General features: G+C 40.1%; 1 long non-coding RNA gene across 1 annotated transcript in view; it reads left to right on the plus strand.

Annotated features, from left to right (window-relative positions):
* The first annotated feature begins 4,975 nt into the window (after positions 1-4,975).
* Positions 4,976-16,446, plus strand: part of LOC145268622 (uncharacterized) — a 53,018-nt gene continuing 41,547 nt past the window's right edge. Inside the window, exons 1-2 of the long non-coding RNA XR_013864908.1 lie at positions 4,976-5,444; positions 9,912-9,960. This is a non-coding gene — a long non-coding RNA (uncharacterized LOC145268622). The remainder of the gene's footprint in view (positions 5,445-9,911; positions 9,961-16,446) is intronic.

Below are 16,446 nucleotides of genomic sequence, written 5' to 3' on the forward strand. Positions count from 1 at the left end.
AAACAAAACAAAGAAAAAACACCTTTTTCTTTCACAACGGCTACACATAAAAAAAAAAAACAAAACGCCAACCTACAAAAAGAGGTGACACTTTCTTGGTGTTCGAAAAATTCTTATACCAAGCTTGAACTGATTCTAATGCTATCTTTGTTCTACTTTGAACATTTCTGCCGTTTTAACGCGCACCGCGCATAAGAAAAAACTCAACAAAAAAAAAAGAAAAGAAAATGTAAGTACTTAAAGAGTTCATTTATCTTCAGGTTCACACACATTTACAAAAAACAAAACAAAAAAAAAAACCATATTGTCCACATTTTTTTTTCACGGCTCTTCCTTATATAGTTTTTTTTTTTTAGCTTTATTTCATGGTAATTTTGTTTCTTTCTTCTCCTCCCCCGTTAGCCTGTTAATTTTTTTTTGTATTGTTTCTGTTTAAAGATTTTCTCCATATTTCTCCTTTCTTCTCCACATGGTCCATATTCGGCGTCCTTTCAGATTTCGGATAGATTATATATATTTTTTTAATATTTTGTATCTACTTTCGGTAGTGACGATGACAACGTTGCCTGCCTTCGCCGGTGACGTTCGGGTTTGGTTTGCTCAACTCGAGTCTTATTTTGCGACGAACAACGTGTCAGAGCAAACGAAGCTGCACATTTTATTCAGTACCTTCCCCGCGTCATTGACTCCTGCAGTCAAAGACTTAATAACGGACACCCCGTTAAACTCCACTTATGATAGCATTAAACGGGAGGTGCTACTACGGACGTCCGTGTCGGCGGAAAAGCGTTTCAAACGCTGGTCCATTACGAGCACTTAGGTGACCGCAGGCCGATGGAACTACTCCATAGAATGAGGGAACAGGCAGAGGACGTCCCTCCTGACAGTGCCTTAATTAAGCAGTTATTTTTCTCAAGGCTGCCGGCGCATACTTGCGCCAATGTTAGAAAAACACACCGTCGATGTAGTAGCAGCATCGGCGGACAAGGTCATAGACTTTGTGAGGGGGCCTACCACCGTGGCGATTCCACAACAGCCTGCTCAGGTACCCGCGGGCACCACAAATTTAAGACAGGGTGCTACATCGGTGGCTATACTAACGGCCATCGAACGCCTCACTAGAGAGGTGGGCAAGCTCAATATGGGCAGGTCACATTCACCCAGACGCCGCTACAAAAGCCGCTCATCTTCCCTGCACCACCGTCGCCGTGCAAACATGCCGGGACTATGTTTTTATCATAGTCGCTATGGCACTGAAGCATGGAACTGTAAAATGCCCTGCACTTTTAACAACCAGGGAAACTAAATTGTGGAAAGACGAGCACGGCAAACTTTCTACAAAATGCAAATAACCGTGCCTATTTCGTCACTGACGTAAAATCTCAAGCACGTTGCTTGGTAGACACTGGCGCTGCTTGTAGCATATGGCCACTTAGGCTACTTAAAGAAAGGCCACCAGTGTCATTGATAACACTGCAAGCGGTGAACCATTCGCCTATTCCCACGTATGGTCAAATTTCACGTTCTTTGGACTTGAATTTACGGAGAGACTTTACGTGGGTTTTCACCGTAGCAGATCTACCGTACCCCATACTAGGTGCGGATTACTTGCATAATTTTAATTTAATGGTCGACATGCGCAGACGCCGGCTGATAGATGCTAGCACGGAACTTTCCGTCCCTGGCTCATTATCTAATGCCCCATCTATCAGCCCGGTATTTTTCATTGCCGCTGCAAATAACCCATACCACGAGGTGCTGCACTCCTACCCGGAGTTAACCAATTTAAATTTTGTGGTGAGCAAACCCACGCACACCACAAAACATCACATTGAGACCACAGGTGCTCCTGTGTTCTCACGCCCTCGTCGCCTTCCTGTGGATAAACTTAAAGCAGCGAAGGCAGAATTTAACCATATGCTACAGTTGGGAATTATATGCCCCTCGTCCAGTCCTTGGGCTTCCCCTCTGCATATGGTCCCAAAACGAGACGGAGATTGGCGTCCGACTGGGGACTATAGACGACTCAATGCCATGACGGTACCTGATCGTTACCCAATCCCGCATATTCAGGACTTTGCTTCTTCTCTGCATGGTTGTAAGACCTTCTCTAAGCTAGATCTGGTTAAGGCTTACCATCAGATCCCGGTGAATCCGGCCGACATACCCAAAACTGGGGTTACAACTCCATTTGGAGCGTTTGAATTTCTTACTATGCCTTTCGGCCTACTTAATGCTGCCAGTACTTTTCAGCGCTTTATGGATGAAGTAGTGCGTGATTTAGATTTTGTCTATAACTATATAGACGACATTCTCGTGGCTAGTGCCTCACCTCAGGAACACGTCACTCACCTCCGCCTACTTTTTGAACGGTTTCAGCAATACCAAGTGAGGATTAATCCTGGTAAATGCGTTTTTGGTGTTACGTCACTAGTTTTCCTGGGCCACATTATCAGCCCAGGCGGTATATCTCCGTTGCCGGAAAAGGTGAAGGCTCTACAAGACCTTCAACCGCCCACTTCACTTTGCCAACTTAGGCACTTCCTTGGTCTGTTGAATTACTACAGACGCTTTATCCCGCACTGTGCGGATCTCTTAGCTCCTCTTTCCGACCTGTTATGTAACAGGAAGAAGAAAAACGAGCAGATCTCACTTAATGAGATCCAACTTAGAGCATTTGCTGAAGTGAAAAATAAACTAGCGACGACATCTTTGCAGGCACATCCTGTACCCGATGCCCAGTTTTCACTGGTCGTTGATGCATCGGGCACAGCTGTAGGTGCAGTGCTGCAACAGCAGCACCAACAACAGTTACAACCTCTTGCATACTTTTCGCGACAGCTGAAACCGGCCGAACAACGTTACAGTGAGTTTGGCCGCGAACTACTGGCAGTGTACCTCGCAGTGAAACACTTCCAACATTCACTTGAGGGCCGACAATTTGTGATCTACACCGATCACTGCCCGCTTACATACGCACTGCGTGCTAAGCCGGACAAATATTCTCCCCGCGAAACACGTCATTTGGACTTTGTTTCGCAGTTTACTAGCGATATCCGACATATCGCGGGTGAGCAGAACGCAGCAGCAGACGCATTGTCTCGCCTGCCCATCAATTCTCTGTCCTCACCATCGGATATCGATTTGCAACAGATGGCCTTAGACCAGCCAAGTCTGGGCACGTTGGATCCATCGTCACCTGAATTCGCGACTTGCAAATTCGCATTTCTGCCCGTGCCTACTTCTGACACGCCGATTATCTGTGACATCTCAACGGATTCACCTCGACCATTTGTTCCAATGACCTACCGTAGAGTTGTTTTCGACACTCTACACAACCTGGCACACCCCAGACGCAAAGCCACAGTAAAGCTGATTACAGCTAGATTTTTCTGGCCTAACATGAGGCGTGACGTCACTGCTTGGTCACGTTCCTGTGTATCCTGCCAAAAGTCAAAGGTGCACGAGCATATACGCGCACCCCTTCGAACATTCAGCACCCCAGACGCTCGGTTTAGCCATGTTCACATTGACTTGGTTGGACCATGGCCGGTCAGTCAGGGATTCACTTATCTCCTGACCTGCATTGACTGTTTCACACGGTGGCCAGAAGCCATCCCACTTAGTGACATTTCGGCTGAATCTGTAGCGCGAGCCCTTATATCAGGCTGGATATCGCGTTATGGAGTTCCCACTACGATCACCACTGATCGTGGTGCACAATTCGAATCCCACCTATCCCGGGAACTGTCCAAGATCCTCGGGATCATTCGCATTCGGACAACAAGCTACCACCCTGCTTCGAATGGGATGATAGAACGCTTCCATCGCCAATTGAAAGCTGCATTACGCACTTACCCCGATCAACAGCGATGGAGCGAGTACATACTGGTCATCCTTCTTGGCTGTCGGGCATCAATCAAGGAGGACCTGGGATATTCCGTAGCCGAACTGGTCTATGGAGCACCTCTATCATTGCCAGGTCAGATGCTGACCCTGATAGAGGATATCTCAACTGACACAGCTCTGTATGTCAACAGACTACGAGCTTATCTCAGTAAGCTACCGCCGATGCACCCTAGGGAACAGACCATTAAATCTTTGGTTCCGAAGGACATAGCGACATGGACTCACATGTTCCTTAGAAAGGACGCAGTAAAAGCCCCCCTAACTCCACCTTACACTGGCCCTTATCGCGTGCTTTCACACACTGATAAAACTTTTATCCTAGATATTAGTGGTAAAAAAGAGACAGTATCAGTAGATAGGGTAAAAAGAGCCTTTCTGGACACATTAACACCTGAGCCACACATTCCTCCAACATACACACAGCATCATCATACACCTGAGGTAAATGTTCCACATGAGAACAATTATGTGACCACTACACGTAGTGGTCGACGGGTACATTGGCCGAAGAGACTATGCAAAACAGTGTATTTCTGTTGAAAAAGAACATTTTTTCTTCTCTCCTTTTCAGAACAGAACGTTTTGTGCAAATATTCCAACTTTTCACAGAAAAGTAAGAACATTTTTTTTTCTGCAAGAAAATAACCTAAAGAAACGGACATTTTTTATTGTATTTTTCTTTCTGCTATTTGTTATGCTACCTTTCTCTCTGTCGGCTTTCAGCCTAAGCAGGGGGTTATGTAGCAGACACAAATAGACCCCTTTTCTTCTCACGCATTCGCTTCCTCTGAGTGAGTGATGCGACCTTAGACTGTCCAATCTGAGGACTTGCACATGAATACGAATTAACCCCTAGGGACCAGACAGCTTTCGGTCCCAGAAGAAAACTCTCGCTCTTACGCTACCCGCCTTGGACGGTGCTAGACGTCTCTGTTCGCTTCGCTGCCCCTACCTAAGGTATTGACGACAGCCACTGGCTGTAACTACCTCGTAAGGCAGTGGAGACCCGACACTACTTTCTTCCTTCCTTTCTTTCTAAAGTACGCTTTGCGAATAAACCTTTCCCTTGTTAAGTTGAAGAAGTTGTTTGTCATTTGTTCATATAATTGTGTTATTTTATTTTATTAGGGAAATTCCCTAAAAGTTTCGTTGTTTAGTTTTACAGAATATCAACCCTTTTCAGATTATTTTTGCATTAAATAAAAATAACGATAAATGTTTAATTCATTTTAGGTCAGGAAATCAGTATCTTCAGACAGCAGCAAGAAAAATCAAAGAAATAAAACGCAATAAAATTGAAATAACGTTTACAACCTCAAAATTTCTCGCGTTTCGAGTGACCATACTTTATCATAATTTTGTGGAAAAAAGAAAAAAAGAAAAATACCGAGCTTGACAAATTGACCGACTGATAAAAAGGTTCCTCGACAATATGCGAGCTCGCTTTACAAAACCCATTAATCAGAACGAGGCAAAAAATATGGCTGACATGTCCACATTTCCAAGAAATTCACCGGAAAGAAGATGTTGTTACGGTAAGTTACAGACATCCGAATCCGTCTCGCTTTATTTTTTTACTCGCCTTTGGGTCGACAAAACATGAGGTCGAAATAAGAGTACCAACAGAAATTGAGTTATGTCGAACTTTTTTCTTATATTTTACCTGTTCTTCTTAGTTTTCTTATTTTCGCACTCAAGCCAGGAGACACCCAAAGACGAATGTATGAAAAAATAATTTCCAGTGCCTTATTAATTCTTACTTATTGCGCTGTTGTTGATACCTCAATTGTTTTTGTTACAACAAACAGGCGCTTTTTACTAAAAAAGAGAAAAAAAAAAGAGAGAAAAAAAAAACAACAACATAAAATTGCAAATCTGAAATCCCACAAAACTTAACCATCAGCACAAATACAAACGAATCAAATTTACGAGAAGGTACCACAGACGAAGGGTTTCCTAGTGACTGGGCCCAGCAACAGCAGGAACACGGAATATCTGCAATATTTTGGAAAATGACGTAAAAAAAAAAAAATAAATAAATAAATAAAATAAATTAAAAAATAAATAAATAAATAAAATAAAATTATCGCCAAAACCGGACAAAATTCGAGTTTATTTTTTAACCTTAACCTTTTTAGTAGTTCTTCTTGTCCGGTACAAAAGCTGTATAAATACAATAAATAATTAAAAAAATAAACGAAAAAACAATTTGAAAGAAGATCGACGACCGTCGTTTTATGGATAATGTTTTTTATGGATAATGTTTTTATGGATAATGTTTTTATGGATGTTTTTTTTATGGATAATGTTTTGTTAAAATCTTTAGTTTATTCATGTAAAAAATACAAAAAAGAAACAAAAAAAAAAAACAATAACGAGAAAAACATGTCATTGATTTACTCCGCCAAAACAACAACAACAACAACAATAATAATAATAATAAGCGTACGAGGACTGTTTTTCTTTATTTTACCTGTCAAAATTCCGCCTTGTTTTGATTCGGTATTTTCCGGTTGTTTACGTATTTCTGCAACAGCAAAAGTCGATTACGTCCCGTTTAAGATCGTTTACAACGCTCAACGTTCATATATCAGAAAGAGTTACGGTAACAATTCAAATTATTCACTCTTAGGAACAAAATGTAGTATCTGTTCTTATGCTACACTTCACCATTTCTGTTCTTGAAAGAGAAATCCTCTTAGACTGAGGCAAATTTTATTTTTGTTTCAATCCAGAATGATCCTTTTTGGGAGCTGGATTTTCCCCACATTAAAAAACTGACCTTGTGTTTAATTCTACTCTTGTTGGGAGGTAGGTAAATACGAACTTCATTTACAAATCTGTAAATGGAGTTAATAATTTAAATTGTTACCATGACTTTTTTGTCTTTGGTCAATTTATGCGAAACAAAACTAAACGAGGCTATTTAAAATCAACTCTTAACAAAAAAGTCCAAATCCCAAATGAAAATGGTTTAAATTAGCAGGTCGCCCGGCATTGCCCGGTTGTAAAATACGTTTAAAAATGATATTTTGATTTTAATACAGATTTTGTATTTACTATTATACTAGCCTGTGTGCCCGGCGTCGTTGCGCGTGTGTTTGGAGGTGTGTGTAGAGCAAAAAAAAAAAAAAATGTGGTAATAGGCAGGGAGACTCGAACCCGTACCGTGAAGGATGAAAACAACATGAAGAAAAAAAAAAAAAAAAAAAAAAAATGTGGTAATAGGCAGGGAGACTCGAACCCGTACCGTGAAGGATGAAAACAACATGAAGAAAACAAAAAAAACAAAAACAAAAAAACAAACAAAAAAACGTCCAAACCGGAAGTGGCGAAAGTTTAAATTAAAGCTAGTCAATTGAAAAGAGGGAATGACTTTCGAAAATATCGGCGAAAAAAGCGACCCATCCTTGTAGAAAAGTGCCCAGTTGAGGGTGGAGGAATTAATGTTTTTTGCTGATTTTTCGATATTTGTTGTCTGAAGGGTCGATTTCCAAACGATACCAATCTGTTAAAATCCGTCGCCTCTGTCGAAAGTTTTAGGCATACATACATATATACATACATACACTTTAACAGAGAAGTGAGATTTATATTATAGACTAGCGGGGCTACCCGGCATTACTCCGGACCGTATAAACAATGAGAAAATTGAATTTGATTTTGTAATATATATGTTATTCTTAGGAGAGAGGAATTTTTAATGTTGATGTATCATTTGCTATTTCGAGCAAAAGAATATTTTACCTACCTAAGACGGGTATTACATGTATGAAATAATTGTATCTTACCTAGAGTAGGTAATTTACAGCATGTATATGAAATAATTTTACCTTTGCAAGGACGGGTAATATACAACACATTTATCTCATCAAATCCCAAGCGATGCCAGGTATTTTGCTAATATATATTCTCACCTATTTCATTCAATCCTGGGCAATGCTGGGTGTTCTGCTAGTATATATCTCAGTCAATCTCATTAAATCCTGGGCGATGCAAGGTATTCTGTTAGTATATTTTTCAATCCATCTAATTAAATCCAAGAATCCCCTTTCTCTTATTAAAAAAATAACTTTGAGACATTGTCTGGCAGGTTATTTCAGTACAAACACACGAATCAAATAATTCACATTTCATCATTTTTCATAATTCTTGTATATGTTACTAATTTGGACAATAATTTTTCATGATTTAAACGACATAATCGCCCCATCTTCCTATATAGAGTATTCTGTTAGCACAAATATCCACCTATCTTATCCAATCCCAGGTATTCTGTTAGGAAACATCCCATCTATCTCATTCGATCACAGGCAACATCGGGTATTTTGCTAGTACATACATCCACATTTCTTATACAATCCCTGGCGACGCTGGGCATCCTGCTTGTACAAATATCCACCTATGTTATCTGATCCCAGGCGGCACCTGGTATTCTGCTAGGAAACATTCTGCCTATTTCATCAAATCCAAGGCAACGCCAGGTATTCTGCTAGTACATATATCCACCTATTTCATCCAAATCCGGGCGATGCTGGGTATTTTGCTAGTACATATATCCACCTATCTAATCCGATCCCAGGCGATGCCGGGTATTCTGCTAGGGAAATATTTCACCTATTATTCTGCTAGTGCATATATCCACCCATATCATCCAATTCTGGGCTACACCGGGTACTATGCTAGTACATATATCCACCTATGTCATCCAAAGCTACATCCAAGGGAGGTCACTTGCATATGATAAAAATGATTGTATATTAATCTAATGGTATTCGACAATGAAGTTACATCCAAGGGAGGTCACTTGCATATTATAACAATGATTGTATATTAATCTAATGGTATTCGACAATGAAGTTACATTCAAAGGAGGTCACTTGCATATTATAACAATGAGTGTATGTTAATCTAATGGTATTCGACAATGAAGCTCCATCCAAGGGAGGTCACTTGCATATTGTAACATTGACTGTATATTATTCTAATGATATTCAACAATAAAGCTACATCCAAAGGAGATCACTTGCATATTGTAACATTGATTGTATATTAGTTCATTGGTATTCGACAATGAAGCTACATCCAATGCAGGTCACTTACATATTATAACAATGATTGTATATTAATCTAATGGTATTCGACAATGAAGATACATCCAAGGGAGGTCACTTGCATATTATAAAAATGATTGTATAATATTCTAATAGTATTCGATAATGAAGCTACATCCAAAGAAGGTAACTTGCATATTATAATAATGAGTGTATGTTAATCTAATGGTATTCGACAATGAAGCTACATCCAAGGGAGGTCACTTAATATTATAACAATGATAGTATATTATTCTAATGGTATTCGACAATCAAACTACATCCAATGGAGGTCACTTGCATATTGTAACAATGATTGTATATTAGTTCATTTGTATTCGACAATGAAGCTACATCCAATGGAGGTCACTTACATATTATAACAATGACGTTATATTATTCTAATGGTATTCGCCAACGAAGCTACAACCAAGTGAGGTCACTTGCACCTATACTGCACAAACACCTTCAAAATTGTCAAATCGAACCTATGCTGCACAAGCACCTTTAACATTTTTCAAATCGGACCTATACTGCACAAGCACCTTAAATTTTTTCAAATCAGGCCTATACTGCACAAGCACCTTCAAAATTGTCACATCGGACCCATACTGCACAAGCACCTTCAAAATTTTTCAAATCGGACCTATACTGCACATGCATGTTCAAAATTGTCAAATTGGACTTATACTGCACAAGCACTTTCAAAATTGTCAAATCGGACCTATACTACACCTGCACATGCACCTTCAAAATTGCTAGTACATATATCCACCTATGTCATACAATCCCGGGCGACCGTGGATATGCTGTTAGTACATATACACCAATTTTATCCAATCCCAAGCTATGCCGGATATTCTGCTAGTACTTATATCCACCTATGTTTTTTTTTTTTTTTTTACACAGTGATCACCACCTATCAAGGCCCGGAAGCCACTCAGGGATAAGGATTATTGTAAGTACATTACGTTAGTGTGGAGATTTGATGAAGTGTTTACTTAAGGGGGCGGTTCATTAGGAATTTGTTTACGTTGGACTTGAACACATCCAAGTTGTAGTCCGGTGGGAAGCAGGCAGACGGAACAGAGTTCCACAGGCGTGCAGTTCTAAGAAATAAGCTTTGTTCATGGAATCCACATTTTGATTTAGGCACAGATATAGAGTGGGGGAAATTTTTGACAGTGGATTCAGCTAGACGGGTGTTTTTCGTGAAAGATTGGTGAGGAGGGGACCAGAGACTGGAGTTCAGACGAGCACCTGCCATGGAAATAACGATAAAACAAGGATAGGCTCGCAACGTCTCTTCTGTGGGAGAGAGGTTGCAGGGTAGAGAAAAGGGCTTCCCCCACTAAGCCACAAAGTCTATTTTGTACCCTGTCAAGGCAGGATAGGCTGTTTTTAGCAGCTCCTGCCCAGATATGGCAACAGTATTCCATCCTTGGATGTACTTGGTATGTAATTCAATCCCGGGCGACACCGGGTATTTGGCTAGTACATATATCAACCAATTTTTTACGATCGGAGGCGACGCCGAGTGTTCTGCTAGGAAACATTACATGAATTTTATCCAATCCCAGGATATGCCGAGTAATCTGCTAGTACATATGTCATGCTAGTGCTATGTCATACAATCCCGGGCGATGCTGGGTATTCTGCTAGTATGTATACACCTATTTTATCCAATCCCGGGCTACACTGGGTATTCTGCTAGTAGATATATCCAGCTATGTAATCCAATCCCAGGCGACGCCGGGTATTAGGCTAGTACATATATCAACCAATATTATCCGATCCCAGGCGACGCTGGGTATTCTGCTAGGAAACATTCAATGTATTTCCACCTACGTCGGGTAATCTGCTAGTACATAATACTTTTATATGAATTCCTTAAAACCGTTCCTCCTTAACTGAAGATTATATAAAAAACATAACCTCCCAATACTAAGAATGGCTTTCTGAATAATAATGTTTTTATTTCAGAATTTAGAATCAGCAGTTTAGCGATGTGTGATGTTTGGAATATAAGATCTTGTTTCAAATTACTATACGATAAATATATATGTATTTTTTTTTACTTGGTCTTTTGGCTAAGATCAAAGTGTAGTATCTGTCTTAGAATTCAAGCGGTTTCATCTTTTGCACCCCTCCCACTAAGAAAATAAGGAGGAGGTCATGCTTTGCATGTCAAGCTTTAGAGAAACAAACATCACTCGAAAATAAGGATGGCCTTCTAAATGATAATGTTTTTAGTTCAGATGTGATTTTTGGAATATGACATCTTGTCTCGATTTAGTATTCAATAAATATAAATTATTCATCTTTTTATAATAGAAGATAATGGTCGGTAGGAAATTAAGCTGTATAAGACGGTTACTTGGTCTTTTGGCTAAGATCAAAGTGTAGTATCTGTTCTTAGAATTCAAGCGGTCTCATCTTTTGCCTTGCTCATCCTAAATAGAATTAGGTCATAGTGTTACTAATATAAAAAAGAAAATGGCCGTTTTTTTTTGTTGTTGTGAAAACATAGGCATCGGCCGTCTCATGCTAAATATATTTAAGCATAATTTTTTTTTTCCTTATCATTTTTGCTTATTATTTTTTGTTTAAGTCTCGGATTTTACTATTTTTAACCGGTTAATCACGTCTGTAGCATTTTCATAATGTGTAAGTTAATATTTTAATTTGTACAATACTGACAGTAAATCTTATAATTTGTACGATATACTGACCATAAAGAGTCTCTTATTAAAAAATACAAACGTCGTCATTAAAGCGTGCTAACGTCAAGATCACGTGACATGACTCAGCGTTATTTTAAATACTTATAAATACCATTAGAATCGATTAAAAATGATAAGAATTACATAATGCTTAACGTTAAAATGTCGCTTTTTGCCCCCCCCCCTCTGCAGGAAAACGCTCAGCTGACCAACTTAGAGTTGATGAATTGAGCCAAATATTCGATATTTGTCGTCCGGAGGGTCTAGCTTTAATATGATACCACATTTGTGAATTTTTTTTTGTGTCTGTCGAATGTTTTTAGCGGACATACAAACATACATACGCACATTTTTGCTTTTATATACATAGAAGACTATCGGGGGTACCTGGTTGCCCGGGTGTTTGGTGGTGTGTATGTAGAAGAGAGTGACCCTGTTTTAATATTATCAAAAAACACGATGCTAAAAAAATTGGAACAACCAAAACAAAGCAAAACAGCGAACAAACGTAAAAAAAAAAAAAGGTGTAAAAGAGGAGAAAAAGTTAAGGTAGAAAGACAGGCTCGAACCCGAAGCATCGAGGCTAAGGCAGAAAAAAATGCCCGGCACGTTACCCCTACGCCAAAGAGACATACAGTTTAGGGTGAAGGAATTAATGTTTTTGGCCAATTTTTCGATTTGTCGGGCGAAAGTTGGAGCTTTAAAGTGATACCTATCTGGCAAAAATCTGTGGCCTGTGTCGAAAGTTTTTGCAAGACATACAAACACACACACACACACAAAAATTTTCACTTTTATATATATAGACTAGCGGGGGATACCCTTGAGGCAAAGTTGGAAATTAAAGTGTGAAAAAAAAATGTGCAACGTTAACCATTGGACCACCGTGAAATACTAACGGAAACACGTTTGAATTTATTTATTTAAGTATTAAAAACAGAATTGACACGTGGTCGCAATAAAAGTTAATTCTGTTGCTTTTATTTGACCTCATTAATGAGGTCAAATAGAAGTAGCGGACTTAACTTTTGCTGCGGGACAGCTTTTGGATTTGTTTACCCAACTTTGACTGGTTGGAAACCAGCTCCCCATTCTCAAGATGTTGGGGAGGGGAAAACCAGCTCCTCATTGTCCAGATTGAATAGCAATTGTCTGATATAAGGAGTTTGACCCCACATTGATCAAAACTGATTGCTTTCTGGACGTTTCGACAAAAGCCGAGAACACGACTCGTTTGAATTTAGTTTCACTGTATTTATACTAAAAAGCAGGACAAACAGGGGACAGAGCGAAATAGTGCGAATCTCATAAAAGTCGACATAAATAAATCTGGAGGCGACCCGCATTCCCAAATCCTAGATATTATTATCTAGGGGCTATATAAACAGTTCTAAGCGATAGTACCCCCTCCCAGGAGCGTTGGCGAAAAAAGCCTTTTCGTGACATACAAAAAATGCACGTGCGCATTTGGCTTTTATAGAAGACTAGCGAGGGGTACCTGGCGTTGCCCGGGTGTTTGTAGGGGTGTGTGGTGTTAAATAAAAAAAGCCGGGGGAGAGGGGTAGGATCGAAGCCGAACCCCTGAGGCGAAGTTTGAAAATAAAATCGGTCAGCCAGAAGTGAAAGATGTTTGAAAGTCGTCAAGCGTTACGATGACGACGATGACGATGTAAGCATTGTTATAAGCGAAGTAAGAAAAGAAAACAACGTTTTAATTAAGCGGGGGGGGGGAGGGTAAAAAAAATAACGTGAAAAATGGCTTAAATAATACAGGGTTCAATATTTAAATTTAAAAAATCGAAACAAAAAACCAAAAAACATCTCACACCACGATTCGAACCCAAAACGTTTAGATAATGAACCAAGGCCTTAACAACCTGCGCTAAAGCGGCATATATAAAGTTTGTTTGGTTTATTAACTATTTAAAGTAAATCAGGTCACGACGTCATGACGTCATCTGACGCATGCGTTGTTGACCGTCACCCCTGTCGAATCTGTCTAGATATCTCTCTCTCTCACTCACTCTCTCTCTCACTCACTCACTCACTCTCTCTCTCTCTCTCTCTCTCTCTCTCTCTCTCTCTCACTTTGTCTGCCTTACTCTAAAGACTGGAAAATGGCGTCTGGCTGTTTTTATTTAAAAAAAAAAACTCTGATCGGTTAATATTTTTTGTAAGCATATTTTTTTTACTTCACTATCTTTTTTACTTTATTTTTCGTTTAACTATCGTATCTACCTATTTTGAATGTGGTAATAACTTTGGTAACATTGCCATAGCGTAGAAGTTCATAGTTTAGCTTTAATTAAATTTTTTTTTACCGATAACAACATTTTTAAATTGTAAATTAAGACCGCCATTAGAGTTTGCTGACGTCAAGATCACGTGACATGACTCAACGGGTTTTAAATACAAGTTGACCCAAAATAAACGGCCGCGTGTATACTTTATGTAGAAGAGTTGGCGGCCGTATTTTTTTGGGCAGTTATAAATCGATTTAAAAATATGTAATGTTTAACATTAAAATGTCACTTTTTGGGCCCCCCCCCTGCAGAAAATTGATCGGTTGACGCACTTCTGATGGTCACTTTGGGCCAATTTTTCGATATTTGTCGTCCGGAAGGTGGGGCTTTCATATGAGACCAAGTTTGTGAATTTTTGTTGTGTATGTCGAAAGTTTTTAGCAGACACACAAACATACACACAAACACACATACATTTTCGCTTTTATATATATAGATTATTTTGGTCCCAATATATAGTAAGGTTTTAAAAATTTTTTTAAAAAAATGACTCGTACGTCACCAATGAAAATCAAAACTAAAACATTTAGCTTATGATTTGTTTTTTCCCTTGACGTTAATGCCTGAGCTATGAAGACGTGTTTGCTGCAAGGCTAAAAATAATAACATGAATTAATAGCTATTATGTTATGCATGCATGTTCGTAATGCCGTTGTTCGACCTTCATCTGGCAAATTCCATTTCTTTAATTTCCACACCTTTGTGCCGATTTTCCTCAATTTTGCCCAGCTAAAACCCAAAGTAGGCAAAATTTTTAAACAAATATATATATATATATGCATACATATATAGAAAGAGTTTTGTGTTTACTATAAAGTTTTTACACAAATATTACACACGTATAAATCATGTAGAATATCTGAATGAATATAATTATGTGTAATAGTTAACTAATGATGATCATCCCATAAGAAAACCGAAAAATCTAATAGTGAATTAATTAAAATGAATGTTTAAAAGAATATGCAAATTAGCTAAATCTTTTGCAGATGAATGCAATTCTACGATCCAAAGTTGTATTTTCTTTTAAATAAATAGAAAAGAGGGTTGCCTTTTTTCGGTTGGTCTTGGCCTTCAGGCCGGGATCAACACAGGGGCCAAGATAAACCACAGTAAGTCGGTCGGACTGCGGTTGGGCGCCTGGAGTAGCAACGCAAACTTCCCGGCATGCTTCAGTTGGACAGATGGCCCGGTTGGATCCTTGGCATGTAGTTCATACAGGGTCTCCAGCTTGATAAGAATTGGTCGGAGGTACGATTAAAGGTGGAGGCTGCGGTCAACTTGTGGCTTCCTACGAAACTTTCCTTAAAGGGTAGAGCTGAGGCGTGCGCCACATACGTCTTCCCTCTCATCCTTTACTGACTGGCCGTACTTCCTCTGCCTGCACAACACTTAACAGCTCTTGTCAAACTCTTTCTCACTCCTTTGGGACAGAGGAAGGCACTGGGTGAGCAGACAGGTCTGTATTCAACGTCTGTGTGAGGGAGGTTTGGGAATGCCAGACTTGAAGTGTCATCGAGATGCCGAGAGGCTGGCCTTCCTTAGCCACTACCTTCAAGATGATCAACTATGGCACCCTGCAATTACTGCCACCATTCTGACCTCATTCTCGACCCCTCTATTGAGTTGTTGCAGGCCGCAGGGAGATTCAGCCTTCCTGAAAGAGTGCTGAACCACGCTAAAATGACTATCAGGTTCCAGAGACCTTGTGACTGCCACCCATAGGGAACTCCACAGGGATCTAGTGAGGGGGGCTGCCGCCGACTCGCTATGTGTGCATTTGGGTTGGCAGCAGAGTGAGATCCGCTCCACGTGGAGTTGGGTGCCAGGTTCGAGTCATCTGAACAATTCAGAGTTCTGTCTGACTTGGCGATTGGCCCGAAATGCGCTTCCCCTCACCAATATACAATGCAGTTCTGGTTTCTTGGAGTCGCTGGCCTGTCCCCATTGCGGGACGACGGCCGTAGAAACAACTGATCATGCATTTTTCGATTGCCGTGAACTCCGCCAGTACTGGTCGTATGTTGGCAAGATGACGGCTCGCATCGATCCCGAACATCCTCGTCCGATTACTGTATCAAACGTAGTGGACAATGTGAGGCCGCCGTGGAACCGGGAGAGACAAATGGTCTACATCGCAATCCTGGCCGTGGCGAGAATGATGATTTGGACGTTGAGACTGCAAGATAGTCGGGGGGTGCTGCCTTTTTCTGATCAGGATCTGATAGCTTTCTTTAAACACCAACTTCAGGTAAAGATCAGATGCGACAGAAGAAGGCTGCATCGCATGGCTTTTGAAAGAAGATGGATACAGTTAGCAAGTCTGTGTATACAAAGGGGGGCCAAATTTGAATACATGTTCCCCACCTAGGTGTGGAGCGCGCGGTTCTGGGGTTTTATCGGACCCCCGCCCCTTTC

This window comes from Euprymna scolopes, chromosome 44, assembly GCF_053919585.1.
Source record: "Euprymna scolopes isolate OS-2025 chromosome 44, ASM5391958v1, whole genome shotgun sequence".
NCBI lineage: Eukaryota > Metazoa > Mollusca > Cephalopoda > Sepiida > Sepiolidae > Euprymna > Euprymna scolopes.